The sequence below is a fragment of the Saccopteryx bilineata genome, chromosome 5 (genome assembly GCF_036850765.1).
Source record: "Saccopteryx bilineata isolate mSacBil1 chromosome 5, mSacBil1_pri_phased_curated, whole genome shotgun sequence".
NCBI lineage: Eukaryota > Metazoa > Chordata > Mammalia > Chiroptera > Emballonuridae > Saccopteryx > Saccopteryx bilineata.
The window spans coordinates 81,224,003-81,230,002 of NC_089494.1; the positions used below are offsets into that span (position 1 = coordinate 81,224,003).

Below are 6,000 nucleotides of genomic sequence, written 5' to 3' on the forward strand. Positions count from 1 at the left end.
CATCTGCTCCTCTTCCCTTTTCCCTTCCCTCTTCTCTCCATCTTCCCCTCCCACAGCCAGTGACTCGGTTCGAGTGTCGGTCCTGGGCAGCACTGAGGATAGCTCGTTGGAATATCAGCCTTTGGTGCTGAGTATGGCTCGGATGATTTGAGCATCAGCCCCAGACAGGGGCCAATAGATCTCAGTCGGAGCACAAGAGGGAGTCTGTCTCACTATCTCCCCTACTCTCACTTGAAATAGATAAATAAATAAATCATTACATTGGTAATAATTTTAATTTATCTTAATAATTAAAAGACATCCCCAAATAATGTTTTAAGTTTTGTTAATACATATGCGACAACAAATTTTTAGCTAGGAGGGAAACATTTTCTATTAACTAATTTTTCCCACTAATTTTAGTAAACTAATAGGACCAAAGCTTGACCTATTAAATTTAGAAGCCATGTTTTCTCTGCTACATAAATCAGAATTCTGGTTTTGAAAGAACCAACATAAAATGTTCAACTGAAAGCTGGGAAATAGAGCACAGACATGACATAGGAAGAAATACTTAAACCAAGGAACAAATAAGAGTCTCCAACAAAAAATGAAAATCCTGGAAAACAAGAAAAAAAAAAAGCACAATCACATTCATGTCAGGACACAAAAGGAGAGCTCCGGACAAACTCTGACCCCAATTATTATCTAAACAGTATCAGGTATTTAAACCATTAGCTCTCCAAGCTTCTTTTTTCTTAAATGTCTCTGAGCTCAATCCCTGGTCACATAATACAAGAAGACATCTTCTCTAAAGTTGTTAGAGATTTCCTGGCTTGCAGCCACCTTAGCTCTTGTCTTTCTCACTTAAAGTTGAATCTAATCATTTTTCCCTTCTACATTTCTTTTCCTCATCACGTTAACAATTCTAAAACAAGGAAATATACAACATGCCCTTTATTCGTTTCTTCTTCCCGCCTGCCACAACTTCCAAGTACTCTTTTTATCTCAAAGTTAATGAGTCCTGATGGAACTACCTAAGGGTTTTGATGAACATTAAAAATCACTTTGGGCCCTGGCCAGTTGGTTCAGCAGAGCTTCGATCCAGCGTGTAGAAGTCCTAGGTTCAATTCCCAGTCAGGACACGCAGGAGAAGCAACCATCTGCTTCTCCACCCCTTCCCCTTCTCTCTCTCTCTCCTCTCTCTCCCTCCTGCATCCATGGCTCAGTTTGAAGAAGTTGGCCCCATTCACTGAGGATGGCTCCATACCTCACCTCAGGCACTAAAATAGCTCGTTGCCAAGGTACAGAGCAATGGCCCCAGATGGGCAGAGCATTACCCTTAGGTGGCTTGCCAGGTGGATCCTGGTCAGGGTGGATGCAGGAGTCTGTTTCTGCCTCTGTGTCTCTCACTTAATAAAAAGAAAGAAAAAAATCACTTTGATAAAACTTCTTAGTTTAATGCTAGCCAGTCCTTCCCAAAGTCCCAAAATAGCAATCCTGAAATTAGTCAGCTGTACAGGTCCCAAACCAAGTGAGTAGTAATTTTACACGGAAACTGCAGACGAAAACTATATCCACAATTGGATGGAGTAACAGGCCGTCTGACACATTTTTACACAAGTGTGTTAAAAGTGGCAACTCCAATCCTTGGATCTAAAATTTCAAAGACAGTGAAAAGTATTGTTCAGTACATTAAGAAATTTTACTACAGGTTTCTAATATACTTTTCCACAGAAAGTTCATTTTTGAAAGTATATGATTGTGCTAGCTTTTTAATACACTGAAGTACAACGACAACAAACATTCTCGAAACAAAGATGACCTTTTGCTGTAATCTTCAGGAAACCTTAAACCTCTCTGTTGCTGAAGTGACACTGTCTTCATCACAAAATTGTCTCAAGTACTTGATTAAGGTCCATGTTAACATCTCTCTTCCATAACCACAAGTTATAAGCCCACATTCTACCACTGGGTATATGATTATGCAAAACCTTCTGTTGGTCTCTAACTATACATATTTTACATCTATGTGTTTACCTTGTTAAACAAACTCAAACTTCTCAAAAGCAGGATAACTATACTTTTTTCTTACCTAACACTTGTTACTATATAATGCTGCCCAAGCCCAAAGGAAACTTCATTTAAGGGACCAGGTGTTGTATAGTTGATTCCTACTGTTGTTTCTGAAGTGTTTTTTCTGCATTTAGGGCAACCTAGTGAGTCTGGGTGTTAACAAGTAAAAAGAATCAAGTTTTGGAAAACCTAAGCAGAAACATTATCACATTAAAAAAATAATAATAAATAAATACAGAGGAGAAATTAGATAATGATATGGAAATTACTTTCCTCCTCTAACAATCATAGATGTCACTAACCACTGTCCCATCCCCCTATTCCCCAGTCACACACACCAAATGAAAGAGGAGAAAGCCTGGATAATTTATCCACAACCTGCAAGAGTTAAAGTTCCTAGCTAACTGAACTCTTTGCCCAAATCTCCCATTTATGAACATAAAAAGAAAAATATAAGAAAGAAAGCTAATATTTTAAGTCTTCTACCTGTTCTATGTAATACCTTTACATGTGTTATCTCATATATTATCCACATTTTGCCCAGGAGATAATTGAGGCTCAGTGATTTTGAATAGGTTGCCTAAGGCAGAACTTTGGTTTTCTTTCGCCCACCACACTCAGCTAGAATTTGTCCCACAGTTTAATCACTCATTGAGAAAACATTTGCTGAGCACTTATTACATGCTAATCACCACTCTAGGCATTAGAAATGCCCAAGTGTGTGAGGCTGACCAAATCCTCTCACAGACCTAACATGCTATTGATGAAAGACAGAAAACAAACAAATAACCCATCAGGATAATTTTAGAGTTACACTAGTTTACCAATATGATTTTTTGTACAATGACAGTCAAATTTTTAAAAAGTATGTATAATGAGATTAAATAGTTGCAAGAACTAAATGTGTAGGAAGGGTATAAAACCCACTGACAATTGGTAGCATTGTGGCCTTACTGTCAATTACTGAGTCAGGCCATTGTACCTGTTAATAAATCAGAGCATCAGAAACAGAAGCACAGCTTTAATCCTGCTCAGAATTTCTTTATAAAATCCAGCGATTATGTGAGATATCAGAACGGACAGCTCTACCAGTGTTGGTTCTCAAACCCAAAATTCCTCCTTTTATCCATTATTCACTAATGAACTGGGACATTATTTGAAGAGTTGATTTGTAAAAATCAAGGGAGTGTTATAACTTGACATATGTCTCTATGGTAAACACACCACAAGGTGCCCCAGGCTACACATGGTATCCACTGGGCAATGGCATCCAGTTCTCAGCAGATGGCCAGCAAAAACTGTAGGACTCAGAAACTAGAGTACTTAGTAGTAAGTAGCTACCAGGAAGTGCTTGGCCCCAGTTCGACAGTTGTCATTACCCTCCACATTCCAAAAAGAAACTTCATGTCTCTTAAACTTGGACCATTTGTAACAAGCTTTGTTTTAAGCAATCAAGACCAGCTGTAATTTACCCTTCCTTCCCTTCCCTCACCTAGTTATACAAGTTGACTAAATTAGCTGTTAGCTATTTCTATAGCTGCCTCTCATGACATTTATAATGTGTTGTGTAATTTAGGTTGGCCCCTGCCATGAAGGCTTTTGTGTTTGTAAATTACTTCGGACCTCCTACGTCCTACGGAAGGCTGCTGGAGGGTGAAGGGTCCTCTGCACAAGGTGGAAGGTGTCTCGAGACCAGCAGGGAACAGCAGCACTTCATTCACAGGCTGTACCTTCCTGCCAACACTTTCTTTCAAATCTCTTTTTACTCGGTAGAAGTTACTACTTGGGGAGTGAAGGCTGTTCTAAGTTCAGTGTAAGCCTTCCACTTCCTCCTAAAACTGTCAGCCGCCAGCAGCTAAAGTCCTCAAAGTAGCCTCAGCAACCTATTTCCCTCCCTTGCTTCAGAAGGGAGCGACCATCCTTATCAGGTGAGCGACAAGCTGCAAGTTTGCAGGCAACTTTCAGTTAGATGCCAAAACTCCTGCCACTTAACTAAGGAGGCGAATTTATGACTACACCCCACCGCCCCCCAAAATGTAAACAGCTAAGCCCCGGCTAAGGCTGGGTCCACCTTCTGTTCTTAGGGGGAAATTCTCAGTCTTTCCCCAGATTCCCGCCGCCACCCACCCCAACAGCGGGGTCTCAGCGGGCTGGCCCGGGTCAGAAAGGGGCGTCCTCGGGCCTGGGGGCGAGGAAAGCGGGGTCTCCCAGGAAGCACACACCTGAGAGGAATCCAGTGGCGCCAGGGGAGCGAGGGCAGGAGCACCTGGTTTCTCCGGCCGGGGCGGAGTCGGTCTCGCTCGGAATCAGAGCCGCGGCCCTGGGACAGGCGGACAGGCGCGCGGATGTCACCCCGGGGCAGGCTGAGCCAGTGTAACCCGACGCGCCCGGCGCCGCCGCGCCCCCTCCCGCCCGCGCCTTCCTCCTCCCACTCCCGCTCCTCCGCCTCCGCCTCCGCCTCCCCGAGGGCTGGCCTGCGCCGCGCGGCCGCCCCTTGCAGCCCCGAGACTCCGGGCCCAGCTCTTCGGGCCCGCGCTCCTCCGGCCCAGCGGGCAGACGCGGAAGTGGGAGCGGGAGAGCCCGGGCTGCGGCGCGGGGACGGATGGGGAGTGGGGGCTTTGCGAACCTGCGGGCGGTGAGCTAGCCAGGTCTCCACCGCCCAGTGAACCGGACGGGACGGGACGGGGACTCGGGGACGCGAAGCCCGCCGGGTGGGGTCGCGGCGCGGCGGCCGCGATGGCCTCGCCGCGCCCCACTCCAGACCCTGCGCCCGCCTGGCCAGTCGGCCTCCAGGCAGGGAAGCCTCGGCTAGCCTAGGCCAGGGGAAGATGGGGGAGGTGTCCGATTGCCTCTCCTCCACACCAGCCGCCCTCGCCACCTGCCCGGGAGAGGAGACGCTAGCGCGCTTGCACGCGGGTGGGGTCGCTTACCTGATTTCCCGTCACCCGCCCACGAAGCTGGCTTCCTCTGCTCTGCAGGCAGGCTTCCCTGGGCCTACAAACAGGTCTGGAGGCGGGCGAACCCCTGGGACCCCGCCGTCAGAGCCCTTGCCCTGCCCCCACCCTACCCCCTCGCGCGCTCTGGAGGCTCGCCTGGCCTCCTGACTCCCCGCATGAAGGTCAGCGCGGAGACCCACAGGGAAGACCAAGGCCCAGCACCAGGGGGTGAGATGCTGAGCACAGGCTCCTCGGCCTGGCCTCCAACAGGTGGGGGGTGGCGGAGAGCCCCGCAGTAGAGCCTCCGGCTTCCCAGTTGCACACCCCAAAGCGGACCCTGCCCACTGAGCATGCCCAGCTCACTTGATGGCACCACAAGTGTTAGGCCAGGCCAGGTGGACCCAAAGAGGGTGCAGCTGGGGTTCAAGTAGATCCCATTTCTTTAAGACCTTTCTTCCAAAGACCTCTAGCCGCTTTACAAATAATGATTTCTACCTTGGTGTTGGAAAATACCCAGGGGAGGTTTGGGAAGGCCTTCCCAAGGAGGTCAGCCAAACTTATTTGAACCAAAATCACCCTGGTGATTTTTTTCAATTATTTATTAAGTCACATACTAATTTATTTAAATACTGCATACTTATTAATATTGGCCCAGAGGAATGTGAAGGTTCATTGGGTCCCAAATTAAGTAACTTCAGGAAACCAGTCTATCCAGTGGATCTGGTAGACCAGTGGTTTTCAGCCCTGGCTACTGAAGGTGTTCTGAGCAGTCCTCACCAAGATCCGCTACTTTGGCATGTGGGTTATTTTGAGCTGAGGCATTGGAGACTATGGAGGGCTCATGGAAAAACTTTTAACTTTTACCTCTCAAAAAACCTAAATTGGGGGCCTTGCAGATAACAGTTATTACAAGAAATAACTTTTTATGTCTTTCCTGTAGGGCAGGGCAAATATCTAATTACTAAACATCTGCTCTTCTTATCTTCCTGCAAATAACCTCCCTCCCTTC

General features: G+C 46.7%; 1 protein-coding gene across 2 annotated transcripts in view; it reads right to left on the reverse strand.

The window, feature by feature from the left end:
* The window catches only part of GPD2 (glycerol-3-phosphate dehydrogenase 2), a 163,653-nt gene extending 158,295 nt beyond the window's left edge, over positions 1 to 5,358 (reverse strand). The window contains exon 1 of one of the 2 annotated variants that reach the window (XM_066279488.1): positions 4,986 to 5,358. The gene's annotated coding sequence lies outside the window, so the exon portion shown is untranslated. Of the gene's footprint in view, positions 1 to 4,277; positions 4,446 to 4,985 lie in introns of those variants that run through there. The other variant, XM_066279487.1, reaches the window with a different exon arrangement.
* Between the last annotated feature and the right edge of the window lie 642 nt (positions 5,359 to 6,000).